Source organism: Zalophus californianus, chromosome 4, assembly GCF_009762305.2.
Source record: "Zalophus californianus isolate mZalCal1 chromosome 4, mZalCal1.pri.v2, whole genome shotgun sequence".
Taxonomy (NCBI): domain Eukaryota; kingdom Metazoa; phylum Chordata; class Mammalia; order Carnivora; family Otariidae; genus Zalophus; species Zalophus californianus.
In genome coordinates, this window is record NC_045598.1 from 169,238,548 (window position 1) to 169,258,107 (window position 19,560).

At 38.4% G+C, this 19,560-nt stretch overlaps 1 pseudogene; it reads left to right on the forward strand.

Annotated features, from left to right (window-relative positions):
- The first annotated feature begins 11,153 nt into the window (after positions 1–11,153).
- Positions 11,154–11,733, forward strand: LOC113909167 (annotated as a pseudogene).
- Positions 11,734–19,560: the final 7,827 nt, after the last annotated feature.

The window sequence follows — 19,560 nt, forward strand, 5'->3', positions numbered from 1 at the left end:
AGATAAAGGGCTAATATCCAAAATCTGTAAAGAACTTATCAAATTCAACACCGAAAGAACAAATAATCCAATCAAGAAATGGGCAGAAGACATGAACAGACATTTTTCCAAAGAAGACATCCAAATGGCCAACAGACACATGAAATAATGCTCAACATCACTTGGCAACAGGGAAATACAAATCAAAACCACAATGAGATACCACCTCACACCAGTCCAGAATGGCTAAAATGAACAAGTCAGGAAACCACAGATGTTGGCAGGGATGCGGAGAAAGGGGAACCCTCCTACACTGTTGGTGGGAATGTAAGCTGGTGCAGCCACTCTGGAAAACAGTATGGAGGTTCCTCAAAAAGTTGAAAATAGAGTTACCCTATGACCCAGCAATTGCACTACTGGGTATTTACCCCAAAGATACAAATGTAGTGATCCGAAGGGGTATATGCACCCCATTGTTTATAGCAGTAATGTCCACAATAGCCAAACTATGGAAAGAGCCTAGATGTCCATCAACAGATAAATGGATAAAGAAGAAGTGGTATATATACACAATGGAATATTATGCAGCCATCAAAAAAAAAAAAACACCAAAAACGAAATCTTGCCATTTGCAACGACGTGGATGGAAGTGGGGGGTATTATGCTAAGTGAAATAAGTCAATCAGAGAAAGACATGTATCATATAATATATGAGGAATTCTTAATCTCAGGAAACAAAGTGAGGGTTGCTGGAGTGGTGGGATGTGGGAGGGATGGGGTGACTGGGTGATAGACATTGGGGAGGGTATGTGCTATGGTAAGAAGTGTGAATTGTGTAAGACTGATGAATCACAGACCTGTACCTCTGAAACAAACAATACATTTTATGTTTAAAATAAATAAAGAAGAAGATAGTAGGAAGGGAAAAATGAAGGGGGGAAATCGGAGGGGGAGATGAACCATGAGAGACTGTGGACTCTGAGAAACAAACTGAGGGTTCCCGAGGGGAGGGGGGTGGGAGGATGGGTTAGCCTGGTGATGGGTATTAAAGAGGGCAGGTATTGAATGAGCACTGGGTATTATACACAAACAATGAATCATGGAACACTACATCAAAAACTAATGATTAACAATAAAGTTAAATTTAAAAAAGAAATTAAAAAAAAGAAATAAGCTACTAACATATACAACATGGATGAATCTCAAAAATACCATATTTAGCCAGGTAGAACAACAGTGTGTGATCCTATTCTTTACAAAAGTAATCCTTAGATACAGAAAACAGTTCAGTGGATTGGGCTTGAGAAGGAAGTTGACTGCAAAAAGGCATGAGGGGAAAATTAAAGGTAATGAAAATATTTTTTATTTTCTCAAACACATTTCTCAAACCTTATTAAATTGTAAGAGTAAATTTGGATCATTTTATTGTGTATAAATTTTGCCTCAATAAAATTGATAAAAACAAACAATTATATGGAGAGAATTTGTCTATAAAGTGAGAAAATAAAAAGCAATAGACAACCTAGTAGCTAGAGATTCTTAGAAATTCAACCAGTGAGACAATTTGCATCAGGAACAAAGTATTTTTTAACCTGTCAGTACCCTTGTTTTCTAATTGTAAAATAGGGATCATATAAGTACTTCTTACATAGGATTGCCCTGATAATCAAATTAGTCAATATATGTAAAGCAGTGAGAATAAATCCTGAAATATTAAGAATTCAATAAAGGTTAGCTATAGTTATCATTGCTTCTACTAAGAGTCAAAACTATACCAGGCGTGTGGAGGGCATAGTGATAAGCACTGTAGATGACCCCACTCTTGGGGAGCTTAGGTTTTAATGGGAAGCAAGACCAGACAATTCTCAGTCCACGGTGGGGTGCTCTGGGAGACTGGTGGACAAGTGCCCCTTTACAGTCATGTAAGCTCCCCAACATTTGTCACATGAAAATTTATTTTCTGCCTTTCTCTTAGAAAATAAATGGGTGGAATTGGCACATTGTGGGTATTGCCTATTATTAATACATAATTTATAATATAATCTGTATGTGCATTTCCCAGAGAACAATTTATATGTACTGAAACAAAAGGAATATGTATTTCTTGATAACTTAGTTTGAAATTTTGCTTGTTATTTTTATGTTGCTCTTGGGAAAAAAGCAAAGGAACTTCCTTCAAAGGAGAACAAAATTATGATCGGATGTTACTATGGCTCATCATGTCAGCCTCGGGAGACATGTTAAAATGGTCAGGATTGTGACTTTCAAGAAATCACCTGGACATGTTCATTGGGCTTGGGTTGAGAGCATCATTTCTATGTGCATCTTCTGAGACCAAAGTGCCTGCTGTAGTAGTTTCCTGTGGCTACAGCAAAAAACTACCACAAACTGGGCGGCATAAAACACCACATATTTATTCTCTCACACTTCTGGAGGCTAGAAATCCTAAATCAAGGTGTCCACAGGGCCTCACTTTTCTGGAAGCTCTGGGAAGAGAATCCATTTTACGTTTCTCTCCTAACTTCTAGTTGTTTCTGGTAACCCTTGGAACTCTGACTTTTAACTACATCAGTCCAATCTCTTCCTCTTTCTTCACATGGCCTTCTCCTCTATTTCTTCTTTTCTTTTGCTCTTATAAGGACATTTGTCATTGGATTTAAGGCTTACCCGAGTAATCCAGGATGATCTCATCTCAAGATCCTGAAATTCATTACGTCTGCAAAGACCCTTTTTCCAAATAAGGTAACATTCACAGGTTCCAGGAATTTGGACATGAACATATCTTTTTGGGAGTCACCATTCAACCCACTACACATCCATCTTCCTACCGTGCTTGGATTTTTTAGATAATCCCCATATTCTACCAGAGGACAAAAATGTAATTCTGGGATTACTGAATATTACTTAGCATTGCCAGAATGAAGGAATAAAGGAAACAGGGGAATAACTGAATTTAAGATTCATGAGGACAGACATTGTGTATGTTATTCACTCTTATTCCACAAGACTTATAACAGTGCCCAGCATATATATAGGTTTTTTTTTAAGAGAGAGAGAGACTGAGTGAGAGCACAAGCAGGGGTGGGGGAGGGGCAGAGGGAGAGGGAGAGAGAGAATTTTAAGTAGGCTCCACACCCAGCGTGGAGCCTGATGGGACTCGATCTCACGACCCTGAGATCATGACCTGAGCTAAAATCAAGAGTCAGATGCTTAACCGACTAAACCACCCAGGAACCCCTAGGAGATTTTTGGTAGATGTTTATTAATTCTAAGAATGAATAGATAACTCACAAACTAGTCTTTGTATCTTGGTGTCCTGAAAGAATCAAATTTGGCCTCACTTAATCTATGAAATTTTGGTAAGGCCCCCAAGCAAAGAGACTATAACCAGAAAAAGCTAATGCTGACTCCTGGTAGCACGGGGTAGCAGAAATGCTCCTGGTGACCCAAGTTGGGCCAGGATTGGAGGGAAAATGAATTCCATGGTGGGGGCAGCTGCAGAGGCCAGGAGAGAGGCAAAGCTTCATTCTAGGCTCTGAGGGAATGAGTCTCCCTCTTCCAGTTATCGCAAATATATCTCCTTCCCACGATCATTCAGCAGATCTTTTGACAATAAAGCAACAGTTGAGAATGAGAGATTATATCTTTTTTGAAACTTTCAACTATAGGAAACCATAGACTTAAAAAAGTGAAACAATAACAAAAACTAACTCTTCGTGTGTTTTCCTGTAAAGAGAAAGTGGACAGGGGACTCCCAGGAGCAACCATTCTTCAAATTCTCTTCCCCTGGGTTTGCCCAGAAATTACCTGATTAGCAGGCTTTCACCCAAAAGTTATGAGCTACAGGGAAACTCAATGATTGGGGCAAACAGATCAGTCAAGAAATTCTCTGCATGACACTCTTTATGGCCTTCCAAGAGACACTTGACCACTCTGTGTCTCAATTATTGGCAAACTGGGGACAGCGGTAACAATACTTGCTTACCCTACAGGGATGCTGTAAGGGCCAATTAACCGTGGGCAATGTTACTGGAGATTGAAGGAAGAGTGCCATTATGTAGTTCCAAGGCATTATTACTGTAGTGTGAGTGGCGAATGGAAAGTAGAGGCTTAGCAAGGAAATTCATGGGTCTGCCTTGCAGCAGCTTCCTGATAAATTGGCAATAAAGCCTTCCTGATTTATCTCATTCTGCCTGCATGGTGACTTGTACCTGACAGTCTCTGTGGAAGACAGAGAGGAAGAACGAAGCAGCCAAGCCAGGTACAAAACATTGACAACATGAAATCAGGCACCACAGAAGAGGTTTCTTCTGAAGCTGAATTTTAATCATCCCTTTACATTCTATCTTGAATATTGATTGAGCAAGGGCCATGGGAGGGGTTTGCCATGAAATTGGAGAGAAAGGGATAAATTCTGAAGATGTGTTTCACCTGGAATCATTAGGCAGTGACCTTTAGGATTTAAACTGTTGTTCATCAGCTTGACTTCAGATCCCCTAGTGAGAAATGGGACACAAAACCGAGCCACAAGTCCAGACAGTGTAGGCTAATGGCTCTGTCTGAGCATTTCGATAATGTATGAAGCCGATTTGGACCACACCAAAAGGTTGCCTTAAGAGCTGAAATGAAAATACATAAACAATTACAGAGCTGCAGGGTCAGCAGTTTGGGGAGAGGGCCTGGGAAAATAAAAGAATGTCTTCAAATCCAAACCAAAATGCCAAACCCCACCTGGGAACTCTGGCCCAATGCCAGGCCTGATGTGTTTATGACTAGCTCCTTGTAGTGGGCAAAAGAGAAAAAAAATGGACTTGCATAAGAAAATAAAGAGAAGTCTATAGACACAGAAAAGCCTAGACTACTAGGACAAAAAACATCTGCTCAACAGAAATCTGATTCTGCCAGTCGACCAAGGAGATTTAGGGATTTAAGAGAAAATCCAAAAACCTGGAATACCTCAGAGTGCTAAAAAATGCAGAAGATTTTTGGAGCCTGAGAAACCATTTGGGCATGGGACAGCAGGGCCACAGGGCATGGGAGGTGGTAATTCTCACCCTTTTCCAGAGCTGTTAATTCCTTCTGCCTTTATAATCCTTATTATCACTGAGCTCTTATGTCAGACACTGTGCTAAGTGGTTTAGATATATTGTCACGCCTAATTGTTGCAACAGCTGTGTAAGTTAGAGACTGAAATTATTCCCATTTTAAGACATGAGCAATCTGAGACTCAGACAGGTTATAAAATTTTCTCACAACCCCAGAGTTAACGACTGGTAAATCTGGGACCCAACCCTGAGACTTTGACTCCAGTGCCCTTGTTTAAGTACTAATACTGTTCCCTCTCCTGAAACGCCTTTCTGGGCAATAAAACACCTTCTGAGGTAAGTACTACTGAAATTCCTACCCAGGATTACAGCTCAGATGAAATGGGACAAATGCCCTACAAAATGCTATTAAGAAAATGCTATGGGATTGTGTTGAAAGAAGAGATAAATTCCACTGGGCTGAGGAAAATGGATGAGACAAAGACGAGAGAGGAGAGGCAGCATGGAGGCAGAGACTGAACTTTTCACTGGCCTTTTTAGCATGAAGTAATTGCCACCTCATAAAATCCTCACAGCAGTCCTCTGAAGCAGGTAGCATTTTTACCTATTTTACAAATAGGAAAACTGAAGCAGAGAAATGTGCAATATGCAATCCATAGTTATAAATACAAGGGAAGGATTAGGAGCTAGAGCGCCATGTTGGGGTCTTGAGCTCTAAAGACCTCATTCTTTCTGTTAAATTGCACTGCATGATGGGAAGTGGCATCAAGGTGGGGCTCACGTCCCATCTAGGGTTTCCACAGGAAGAACAGGAAACATTCCAGATAAAAGAGAGTGTGAGCTGACAGCGTCATACACAAGAAAAACAAAAGGAGACAGTATGTGAGATTGAAGATGCAGAGGTGGGAAAGTGCAGTGAATTTTTGCAAAACTCTAAATAGTCTAATTTAGATAAATGTGAAGGATCAGAAGAGGTCTGGAAAAGAATGGTTCCCAAAGTCATGAATTTTACCTTGTTCAAGGAGTACGAACCTTCATTCTGGACAGAGACAGTTACTGCAGGTTAACTAAACTTATTGTGGCAATCTTTGCAAAGTATATATAAATCAAACCACTATGCTGTACACTGTAAACTTACATAGCATTGTATGTTAATTATATCTCAACAAAACTGGAAAAAATTAAAAAATAAAACATTTTTAAGAGAAGGTGATCAGTGCGGTACAACCACATCAGTACATATGCTGTGTGGGAACTGAAAAGTTGCTGCTGGTCTCCTCTCCTGAATCTGGCCCGGGAGGTACCAATAGAAGCAAAAGGAAGACTGAGAAATCTATCAAAATAAGAAAAAAACAGAGAAACACCAGGGATAAGGGAAAACAATGGGTTAGGTCCATGCATATGTTTTGGGTGTAGTCATCAATGCAGAGCATCTGGATAGGGAGCAAAGAAACAATTTTCCGTGCAGTATTTTCTCTCCCCAACATCACCTTGAGATTACTAAACTACAAAGCGGATCAAGAGCAACCCAGCACAGCCCCTGCAGTGAGGCAGGGAAAGTTGGGGTGATGCTAACGTCCTCCTGGAGTATATAGCAGCTAACCACAGGTGCTAACAGGTCTGGCTAGCCTTTCTGTGCTCCCTCCTCCCTGAACATCCCTTCCCCACACTGAGTGCTAAGTGACTACAACTAAGGTTAAACATCCTTGATTAAGGCAGTGCCAAGATCAATATACAAGTCATAATTCATTTCATCAAATACTTTCTCTGCATCAATTAAAACTGTCATATGGATTTTCTCCTTTATTCTATTAATGTGGTGAATTAAATTGACCAGTTTTCAAAATGTTATACCAACCTCGCATTCTTAAGATTAACCTTACTCGGCGGTGATATATAATCCTTTTCATATAGGACTAGATTTAATTTGCAAATATCAAATTTGCATCCATGTTCAAGAGGGGTATTAATCTGTACTTTTTTTGAGAGAGAGAACATGTGAGCGGGGGGAGGGAGGGACAGAGGGAGGGAGAGAGAGAGAGAGAATCTTAAGGAGGCTCCACACCCAGGGAGGAGACAGAGGTGGGGCTTAATCGCACCATCCAAGATCATGACCTGAGACGAAACCAAGAGTCAGACACTTCACTAACTGAGCCACCCCGGAGCCCCTTAATCTGTAGTTTTACTTATTCTTTAATTTTTGTTTTGTATTGTAATTTCTTTGCCAGGTTTCAGTATTGGTGTTTTGAAGTTCTCAAAAGAAGTTTGGAAGTCTTCTCTCCCTTTCTATTTTCTGAAAGATATTGCATAAATTTGGTGACAATTCTTCCTTAAATGTTTGATAGCATTTACTAAAGAACCATCTGGGCCAGCAGTTTTCTTCACGTGAAGATTGTTGACAACAATTTCAGCTGATTTAATAAATGCAGAACTGTTGATATTTTCTGTTCCATCTTGTGTTAGTTTTGGTAAACTTTATTTTCAAGGAATGTGTGTGTTTCAATTAAATTGTGACCTAGTGTTGTTCATAGCATTCTCTTATTTTTTATTGACTATCTGCCGAATCAACAGTGACTATTCCTCTATCATTTCTGAAAGCGTATTAGTACATTATGTTTTTGCTCCTTTTCTTCTGTCCAATCTGGCTAAAGATTTATGAATTCATTAGTCCTTTCAAAGAACCATCTTTTCCCTAAGTTAATTTTCCCTCTTGTTTGCTTATTTCTACTTCATGGACATTTACTCTAATATTTATTAGAAAATCTTCCTTCTTTGTGTTTATTTCACTTCTCTTTTTCTTGTTTCTTAAAGTAAAACTTCATTGTAGACTCTTTTTGTTTTTTAAGATTTTATCTATCCATTTGAGAGAGAGGGGCAGAAAGAGCATGAGCAGGGGGAGAGGGAGAGGGAGAAGCATACTCCCCGCTGAGACAGGACCTCCCCTCCCCCCCGCAACGTGGGGCTCTATCCCAGGACCTGGAGATCATGACCTGAGCCGAAGGCAGACACTTAACCGTCTAAGCCACCCAGGTGCCCCTGATTGTAGACTTTCGGTTTCGAACATGGGCATTTAGGACGATACATTTATTTTTAAACGTTTTGAAAATTTTAATTTGTTGTCCTTTTATTGTCATCCAGTTCAAAATATTTTTAATTTTCTTTGCTTTACTGAGTTATAGATTACTTAGAAGTGCTGTTTTATTTTCAAATATTCAGAGTTTTCCTAGATTATTTTCTGCTTCAATTCAGTAATTAGGGAACATACTCCTCATAATTTCAATAATTTTAAATTTGTTAAAATTCATGTTATGGTGCAATACACGTCTATCTCATTGAATGTACCACATACACTTCAAGAGAATGGGCATACTGTATGTCTTTAGTGCATTTTACTATAATTATCAATTAGGTCAAGGTAGTTGATAGTGTTTGTCAGACTAGGTTTTTACTGGTTTCGCTGTTACTTGTTTATCGATTGCTAAAAGAGAGGTGGTCACATTCCCAAATATTATTTGAAATACTCCATCTCTCCCTTTAATTTTGTTAATTTTTGCTTCATCTATTTTAAAGCTCTGTTATGAAGTGAATATACATTTAGAGTTGGCATGTCTTCACACTAAACTATCATGTTATTATGGAATGCCCTTCTTTATCTCCTTGTCTTAAAGTACTGATTTTGATACTAATATAGTTACTAACTCTCCTTATATTTGTTGTTCATATATTAATTTTTCTATCCCTTTATTCTGAATCTATTTCTATGTAAATTGCATCTTTTATACAGCATACAGATGAAAAGGGGGGTATTACTTTTTTTTTCCTCTTCTAATAGTTTCTGCCTTTTAGTTGTTTAGTTCATAATAGCTAATATTGATGTGATTTGATATAGTCTACCACCTTATTTTCTTTTTTTTCTCTCTATTTCTATCTCTGTGCTCTTCATTTCTTCACTTCTTTTGATCATTTGAATATTTTATTAGAATTCCATTTCAAGTTATCTTTTGGCTTCTGGATTATACCTTTGTTATTTTTTAAAGCTGGTACTCTGTGAATTACGATGTATATCCCTAAGTTTTCACAGTCTACTTAGAGTTAATATCATCCCTTTCATGTAAAATGTGAAAATTTTACAATCATAGAGATCCACCTACCACCCCATTGTCTTTATGCTACAGTTATCATACATCTATTTTAAAAGTGGTAAGAAAATGTTATAATTTTTGTTTTCAACAGTCAAATGTATTTTAAAGAAATTAGTAAGAAAAATATACTTATACAGTATTTATCATTTCTAATGCTGTTTGTTTGTTATAAAAGATCTGAGTTTCCTTTCAGGTAACATTTTCCTAGAGCCTGAAGAATTTCTTCTAGCATTCCTTGGAGTCTATGTCTGCTGGCAATGAATACTCTTAGTCTTATTGCATCTGAAAATGTCTTTATTTTGCCTTCATTTTTGAAGGTTATTTTATGGGATGTAGATTTCTGGATTGACAGTTTTGTTTTTCTTTCAGCTTTAAAGATGTTTCCCCACTATCTTATGGCTTTCTTAGTTTCTGATGAGAATTCAGGAGTCTTTTGAATTGCTGCATCCCTGTACATTGTGTATTGCTTTTCTCTAGCTACTTTTTAGAATTTTCATCTTTGGGTTTCAGTAGTTTGAATATGATTCCTAGCTGTGGTTTACATCTTAATTATTCTGCTGTGGATTCACTGAACTTCTTGAGAGACCATACTTATGCCTTTACCTAAATTCAAAAAACTGTCCAACATCGATTCTTCAAAATGATATCAAGGCAAAATTCACGTAACATAAAATTAACTATTTAACAGATGCAATTTACATAGAAATAAAGAGATTCAGAATAAAGGGATAGAAAAAAATAACATATGAACAGTAAATATAAGGAGGGTTAGTAACTATATTAGTATCGAATAAAATCAGTACTTCAAGACAAGGAGATAAAGATGGGCATTCCATAATAGTTTGATGGCCTTTAGTATATTCTCAATGTTGTGCAACCATCACCTCTACCTAGTTCAAAATATTTTCATCACCCCTAACGGCAATCCTGTACCCATTAAGCAGCTACTCCTCAGCCCTCTCTCAACCAGCCTGTGACAACTACTAATCTGCTTTCTGTCCTATGGATTTACCTATTCTAAATATTTCATATAAATGAAATTGTATAATTCCTGACCTTTTGTGTCTGGCTTCTTTCACTTAGCATAATGAATTTGATGTTTGTTCATGTTGTAACATGTATCAGCCCTTCATTTTTATGGCTGGATAATATTCTATTATATGGTTATACATATTTTATTTACCTCTCCATCCACTGGGGGACATTTCAGTTATTTCCATCTTTTGGCTATTGTAATTAGTGCTTCTGGGAGCATGTACAGATATTTCTTAGAATTCCTCTTTTTAATTATCTTCCTCAATGGTTGCACAATTTGACATCCCCACCAGCAACATACATGGGTTCCAATTTCTCTACATCCTCACCAACACTGGCTAATTTGTTGTTGCTTTTTTTCATAGCCATCCCAATGGTTGTTAAATGGTAATTCATTGTGGCTTTGATTTTTGTTTCTCTAATACGTAAAGATATTAAGTATCTTTTCATGTGCTAGTTGGCCTTTTGTACATCTTCTTTGGAGAGATGTCTATTGAAGTCTTTTGCTCACTTTTAAGCCGTGTTGTCTTTTTGTTGTTCTGTTGTTATTTATATATTATGGATATTAGACTTTTATCAGATATATGATTTGCAAATATTTTCACTCATTCTATACACTGTCTTTTCACTTTGATAAATGTCCTTTGATGCACAAAATTTTTAATTTTGATGTAGTCTGATTTTTCTTTTTGTTTGTTCTTGGTGTTTTTGTGTCTTCAAATTTTTTTCTGACTCACTGTATCTTTCTTTTCCTCTGCAATTCCAGTTACACATACACTAGACATTTGGTATTGTGCCTTAGGTCCTGAGGCTCTCTCTTCTTCAGACTCTTTCATTTGTCATCTCCATGCTGTCAAGTTGACCTAGTACTTTAAAATTTTTCCTTTGCATCATTACACATAGCCGTTTTAAAATCTATGTGTTCTAGCTCATTGATGCATCTCCTGCGAGAATGAAGACCATTCTCAGCAATCAGACTGTTGACATTCCAGAAAATGTCAACATCACTCTGAAGGGACGCACAGTTATTGTGAAGGGACACAAAGGAACCCTCCGAAGGGACTTCAATCACATCAATGTAGAACTCAGTCTTCTTGGAAAGAAAAAGAAGAGGCTCCGAGTTGACGAATGGTGGGGAAACAGAAAAGAGCTGGCTACTGTTCGCACTATCTATAGTCACGTACAGAACATGATCAAGGGCATTACACTGGGCTTCCGTTACAAGATGAGGTCTGTGTATGCTCACTTCCCCATCAACGTTGTTATTCAGGATAATGGTTCTCTTGTTGAAATCTGAAATTTCTTGGGTGAGAAATACATCCACAGGGTTCAGATGAGGCCAAGGTGTTGTTTGTTCTGTATCTCAAGCCCAAAAAGATGAGTTAATTCTTGAAGGAATTGACACTGAACTTGTATCGAACTCAGCTGCTTTGATTCAGCAAGCCACAACTGTTAAAAACAAGGATATCAGAAAATTTTTGGATGGTATCTATGTTTCTGAAAAAGGAACAGTTCAGCAGGCTGATGAATAAGATCTGAGTTGTCCATCTACAGAAACAGCAAGATGCCAGATGATTTTTCAAACTTATTTGTGATATTTTAAAGATGCAATAAAAGCTATACTAAAAATCTATGGGTTCTAATTCCTGTTGGACTTAATGGTTTGTTTATTCTTTTTTTGAGAATGAATCATATTTTCCTAGTTCCTCAAATGTTAAGTAATTATCTATTATATCCTGGAAGGTAACTCCATTATATTCCTCTAGAGAATGGGTATTTTTGTTGTTTTGGTAGACAAATAACTTGGTTGAATTCAAGTTGCAACTATTTTTGGGGAGAGGATTCTAACCTCAATCCAGTTCCTCTATCTGTAGCTGGACTGCTTTAATTCTGCCCCCCCCCACATATGTGGCTATATGGTTAGAGAATTGGGTAGAATTTATTTACAAAATTCAAGGCTCTCTCTCTTGCTCTTTTTTTTCCTGGATACGACCCATCCCTTTACTTTCCAGCAGCTGTGGTTCCCCTGAATTCTGTCCTCTCGTTCATTAGGCCAGAAAGTCTGTTTTCTATTAAGGTTTTAAGCTTTAGCTGACTTTCGGGCTAACATCTAAAATAATGGGAAATTTATCCCATTCTGTTCTCTTCTTGCAAGTTTTGACTCTCCTTCAGAGTCTGCCTGCTTTTGTTCACTGCCTGGTACCTCCAGGTATTTTTGTATTTTGTCCAGAGTTGAGAGCTGTTGCTCACAGGAGGCAGGTCCTGTTGGGGCTTATGCCACCATATACCAGCAACAGAACAGCTTTATAGCTTTTTGAAAATATTCTCATCACAACACGTACCACATTTGATTTTAGCTACTTATATCTTGCCTTTTGTTTCTGTTAGACTGCTCTTCTTGAGCATAAAGACTATCTCCTTTTAAAGGCATAATCTTTTTACTCTTCAACAAATTTCTTTTGGAAACTCCCATTCTCTCTTCCAAGATGGTGTCTCCATCACACAGACCCATCTTTCCCATTAGAAATATAGATACATGCTGTAAATAAAATCCATCATAGCCCCTTTTTCCTGGAATTTGGCCACTTGAAGACAGTATATCACCTTATGTCATTATAATCTGAATGGCTCGGGATGCCTGGGTGGCTCAGTCGGTTAAGTGCCTAACTTCGGCTCAGGTCATGGGATCAAGCCTCACAATGAGCTCCTTGCTCAGTGGGGAGTCTGCTTTTCCCTCTGCCTGCTCTGCCTGCTCTACCTGCCACTCCCCAGGCTTGTGCTCTCTCCCTCTGACAAATAGGAAAAAAATTAAAACTAAAATAAAATAAAATCTGAATGGCCCATGGAAGTCAGAAATTGCCCTGAATCTTCTTTGCTGTCATGGACAGAGAAACTTCCTGAGATGAAAACCTGTAAAGGGGCAGACAAGCTAAGAGAAGGAGAGAGAAAGAGAGAAAGGATCCTGATGGCATAATTTAACCTTAGAATTCTATCTTGCTTAAAGAAAACTTCATTCCTTTGGCTTCCAAGTTATGAGAGTTATAAATATTTGTGCGAAAACAGTTTGAGTTGGGTGTTGCACACTTATGACATCTATCGTACTGAATCTTCTATATCTGGCACAGCAACTGCCTACTTAAGATAGATAATAAAAGCTTAGATAATGAATGTGTGATGAAAGGTAGACATATACTGTTACTGAAAAGGAGCATCCCCGGTGTGAGCATGACACAGGCATCCAAGATTATCAAATGGGTCACTGTTGGGAAATCAAACCAAGTTCATCTTTCATTATTGTTCAGAGCTTACCAGACCCTGATATGGAATCTGAATCACCTTTATCACCTCTGCCAACATCTAGGCATACAGTGAAGTAGATACTCAATTTTGTGGATAGCCTTGCTATGACTTTGCTCACCTTCAATAATAAAAATAAAGCAGTGATATGTATGTTTGTTTATTTTTTATTGCTTGCTCCTAAGTGTTCCATTTTGAAAAGAAGGCAATTTGGCAGCGTTTAATGCCCTCTTTCCTAGTATCTTCACCTTGGCACATTCTGCTCTGTCAGACCCACAAGAAGATGGTCATTGCTGGGTGATGTGTTGTTCACAGTGTGGGAAGTCTCACTGAGAGGGTCTGTTTCCAGTAGCATTTACAACATAGGGAGGACCATAACCAGCTGAGTTTGTGAAAGCACTTTTCTTCTATCTTGCCAAGAATTCAATCTGTTTCTGGTTCCTGCAGACTAACAAAAGCTGTTGCTATGTTATCACTCTAAAAGATGAAGCCATGTAGTCATATGTAAGCTTCCCTTTATATGGCAAAATGTCACCCAGTGACAGGACCAAGAGCTTAGCAACTATATCTGAACGGTTAACATGTCTGTCAGCACTATGGTGACAGTCTTCGGTACAAGCTGAACACCTGCTTAGTGATCCCTAAATCATTCTGTATTCTTCCATTAAAATCAACAATAGATTTTTGAGAAATTTCAACTGCTTTGATTGATCCAAGACTCAAACTCAATAGCAGAAACAGCAGAAACACAATTTTAAGAGAAATAAAATTGGGGTGTAAAATTACAACTGTGGTATGATGAATATGTGTTTCAAATATATCAAGAACCCATAAAAACTCATAAGAACAATCCACCAGGATCTCAGAAGAAGAGTATCTAAGGGATAAGAAGAGTAAAATAAAAATCGATAAGATAAAGATAGATAAATGGAATCTACATGAAAAAATGTTCAATTTAACTAATAATCTAAGTAATATAAATTAGAAGATACAACTTATCTACCCATCACAATATCTAAGACGAGAAAAAAAAAATATTGACAAGATTAGAATGAGAGAAACATTTTTTATCCTCGGAGGCAAGGATGCAAACATAGAACCTCTCTGGGGGAAAAAATGGCAAAATTTTGTGTTCTGTATATTCATCCATTAATTTGTATCAGAAAACAAATTCAAGTTGATTAAAAGGACACCTAAATATAAGAGACTGAAAGAAGAAAAAGAAGTCGGGGAGGAAGATAAAAGGGAGAAGGAGAGGAAGAGGGAAGAAGACAATGTAGGAGATAACATGGAGCTGAAAATAAGATGGAAAATGAAGCTGGGGGAAGGAGGAGCAAGATAGTGGAGGAGTAGGAGACCTAAATTTCGTCTGGTCCCAGGAATTCGGCTAGATAGGGATCAAACCATTCTGAACACCTACGAACTCAACAGGAGATTGAAGAAAAGAATAGCAACAACTCTCTGAACAGAAAAGCGACCACTTTCTGGAAGGTAGGACGTGCGAAGTGAATCCGAGGCGATATTCGGTAGGATAGATGGTGGGGGAGGGGGCCTCCGTCGGCTGCTTCTGGCAAGTGATAGAGCCACGGAGCACAAAATTGGAACTTTTAGAAGTCGGCTCTGCTGAGGGGGCTCCAGTGGCTAAGCAGGGGGTGGAACCCTCGCGGGACAGTGTGGTCTCAGGACCCTAGGGGTCACAGAAAGACAGGGGGTGCCGGAGTGCAGCAGAGCTCCCAGGTATCGGAGCAGGGAAGCCAGCTGCATAGACAGAGCCGAGGAGAGGGCTCTCGGCTTAGGGTTGCCATAAACCGTGATCCGCAGCACAGTCGGGCCCCTGCACTTCCAGTAAGGACCCAACAAGCAGCAGATCCAGGGAGACTCCCCTTCCTCACCCCGGGGAGGAGCGGCACAGCAGCACACCGCAGGGATCTGCTGGGTTTGAGGAGACTCCACACCGAGTCAGGTGCCAGAGACAGAAACACTCGGTCACAGGCCGGGTGAGCACAGAGTGTGGCTGGAGACCAGGAAGATGGGAGTGATTGACTGCTTTTCTCTGGGGCTGCACTGAGGAGTGGGGCCCTAACTTCTTGGCTCCTCCCGGGCAGAGATTGGGAGGCCGCCATTTTCACTCTCATCCTCTAAAGCTATACTGAAAGCTTGCAGGGAACAAAAGCTCCCGAGAGCAAACCCAAGCAGATTACTTAGCCCAGCCTAGGCAAGGACATGGCAATTCCGCCTCCAGCAAAGACATTTGAGAGCCACCACAACAGGCGCTTCCCCCAGAATGTCAGCAAGAAGAGCCAGCCAAGACCAAGTTTACCAATCAATGAGAATGGCAGAACTCCAGAACTAGGGGAATACAGCACATAGAATTCATGGCTTTTCTCCCCCTGATTCTTTAGTCTTTCAAAGTTAATTTTTTTAATTTTCTTTTTTTTCTTTTTCTATTTTTTTTAATTTTTCGTTTTCCATTTTTCAACCAACATCTTAATTCCTTTTTAAAAAATCTTTTTTAATTTTCATTTTTACAGTCATATTTTATCCCTTCATTGTATTTAACCTTATTTTATATATATTTTTTTCTTTTCTAAAATTTTGGGATACAGTTTTTTCTAACACACCAAAATATACACTAAATCTAGTGTATGATGTTGTCCTAGTCTCCCACCTGATAACATTCTCTCTTTTTAAAATTTTTTTCATTCTTTTTTTAACCAGCTTCTTATCAATTCCTTTTTTAAATCTTTTTTAATATTATCTTTACAGTCATATTCCTTCCCTTCATTGTATTTACCCTTATTTTTGTACAAATATAAGTTTTTCATTCTTTAAAATTTTGGGAGGCAATTTCTTCTAACAGACCAAACTACACCCAAAGTCTAGTGTGTGGCTCTGTTCTATTCACCAGCCTAATCATATTCTTTTTTTCTTGTTTTATTTCCTTTTCTTTTCGCCCCAGTTTCGGGTCTCTTCTGACTTGTTTAGTGGGTATTTTTCTGGGGTCGTTGTTACCCTGTTAGCATTTTGTTCTCTCACTCATCTATTCTCCACCGGACAAAATGACAAGATGAAAAAACTCACCTCAAAAAAACAACAAAAAACAAAAAAACAAAAAAACAAGAAGCAGTACGTACTGCTGGGGACCTAATCAATACAGACATTAGTAAGATGTTGGAACTATAGTTCAGAATAAAGATTATAAAGGTACTAGCTGGGCTTGAAAAAAAGCAAAGAAGATACCAGAGAATCCCTTTCTGGAGAAATAAAAGAGCTAAAATCTAACCAAGTTGAAATAAAAAAGGCTATTAATGAGGTGCAATCAAAAATGGAGGCTCTAACTTCTAGGATAAATGAGGCAGAAGAGAGAATTAGTGATATAGAAGAACAAATGATGGAGAATAAAGAAGCTGAGAAAAAGAGAGAAAAACAACTACTGGATCACGAGGGGAGAATTTGAGAGATAAGTGAAACATTATAATAATTGGGATCCCAGAAGAAGAAGAAAGAGAGAGGGGGACAGAAGGTATATTGGAGCAAATTATAGCAGAGAACTTCCCTAGTTTAAGGAGGAAACAAGCATCAAAATCCAGGAGGCACAGAGAACACGCCCTCAAAATCAATAAAAAGAGGTCAACACCCCGACATCTAATAGTAAAACTTACAAGTCTCAGAGACAAAGAGAAAATTCTGAAAGCAGCTCGGGACAAGAGGTCTGTAACCTACAATGGTAGAAACATTAAATTGGCAGCAGACCTACCCACAGAGACCTGGCAGGCCAGAAAGGACTGGCATGATATATTCAGAGCACTAAACGAGAAAAATATGCAGCCAAGCATATTATATCCAGCTAGACTGTCATTGAAAACAGAAGGAGAGTTAAAAAGCTTCCAAGACAAACAAAAACTAAAAGAATTTGCGAACACAAACCAGCCCTACAAGAAATATTGAAAGGGGTCCTCTAAGCAAAGAAAGAGCCTAAAAGTAACATAGAGCGGAAAGGAACAGAGACAATATACGGTAACAGTCACCTTACAGACAATACAATGGCACTAAATTCATACCTTTCAATAGTTACCCTGAATGTAAATGGGCTAAATGCCCCAATCAAAAGACACAGGCTATCAGATTGGATTAAAAAACAAGACCCAGAGATACGCTGTCTGCAAGAGACTCATTTTAGACCCAAAGATACCTCCAGATTGAAAGTGAGGGGGTGGAAAACGCTTTATTAGGCTAATGGACATCAAAAGAAAGCTGGGGTGGCAATCCTTATATCAGACAAATTAGATTTTAAACCAAAGACTATAATAAGAGATGAGGAAGGACACTACATCATACTTAAAGGTTCTATCCAACAAGAAGATCTAAAAATTGTAAATATTTATGCCCCTAACATGGGAACAGCCAATTATATAAGCCAACTAATAACAAAATCAAAGGAACACATTGAAAATAATACAATAATAGTAGGGGACTTTAACACCCCCCTCACTGAAATGAACAGATCATCTAAGCAAAATATCAACAAGGAAATAACGGCTTTAAATGACACACTGGACCAGATGGACTTCACAGATATATTCAGAACATTCCATCCCAAGACAACAGAATACACATTCTTCTCTAGTGCACATGGAACATTCTCCAGAATAGATCACATCCTAGGTCACAAATCAGGTCTTAACCAGTACCAAAAGACTGGATCATTCCTTGCATATTTTTGGGCCACAATGCTTTGAAACTAGAACTCAATCACAAGAGGAAGTCAGAAAGAACTCAAATACATGGAGGCTAAAGAGCATCCTACTAAAGAATGAATGGCTCAACCAAGGAATTAAAGAAAAATTTTTAAAAATTCATGGAAACAAATGAAAATGAAAACACAACTGTTCAAAATCTTTGGGATACAGCAAAGGCAGTCCTAAGAGGAAAATATATAGCAATACAAGCCTTTCGCAAGAAACAAGAAAGGTCTGAAATACACACCCTAACCCTACACCTAAAGGAGCTGGAGAAAGAACAGCAAATAAAGCCTAAACCCAGCAGGAGAAGAGAAATAATAAAGATCAGAGCAGAAATCAATGAAATAGAAACCGAAAGAACAGCAGAACAGATCAACGAAACTAGGAGCTGGTTCTTTGAAAGAATTAATAAGATTGATAAACCTCTGGCCAGACTTAACAAAGAGAAAAGAGAAAGCACTCAAATAAATAAAATCATGAATGAAAGAGGAGAGATCACAACCAACAACAAAGAAATACAAACAATTATAAGAACATATTATGAGCAACTATACGTCAGCAAATTAGGGAACCTGGAAGAAATGGATGCATTCTAGAGAACTATAAACTACCAAAACGGAACCAGGAAGAAATAGAAAACCTGAACAGACCCATAACCACTAAGGAAATTGAAGCAGTAATCAAAAATCTCCCAACAAACAAGAGCCCAGGGCCAGATGGCTTCCCAGGGGAATTCTACCAAACATTTAAAGAAGAATTAATACCTACTCTTCTGAAACTGTTCCAAAAAATAAAAACGGAAGGAAAACTTCCAAACTCATTTTACGAAGCCAGCATTACCTTGATCTCAAAACCAGAGAAAGACCCCATCAAAAAGTAAAACTACAGACCAATATCCCTGATGAACATGGATGCAAAAATTCTCACCAAATACTAGCCAGTAGGATCCAACAGTACATTAAAAGGATTATTCACCCCGAACAAGTGGGATTTATTCCTGGGCTGCAACATTGGTTCAACATCTGCAAATCAATCAATGTGAAACAATACATTAATAAAAGAAAGAACAAGAACCATATGATCCTCTCAATAGATGCAGAAAAAGCATTTGACAAAGTACAGCATCCTTTCTTGATTAAAACTCTTCACAGTGTATAGATAGAGAGTACATACCTCAGTATCATAAAAGCCATCTATGAAAAACCCACAGCGAATATCACACTCAATGGGGTAAAACTGAGAGCTTTTCCCCTAAGGTCAGGAACACGGCAGGGATGTCCACTTTCACCACTGCTATTCAACATAGTACTGGAAGTCCTA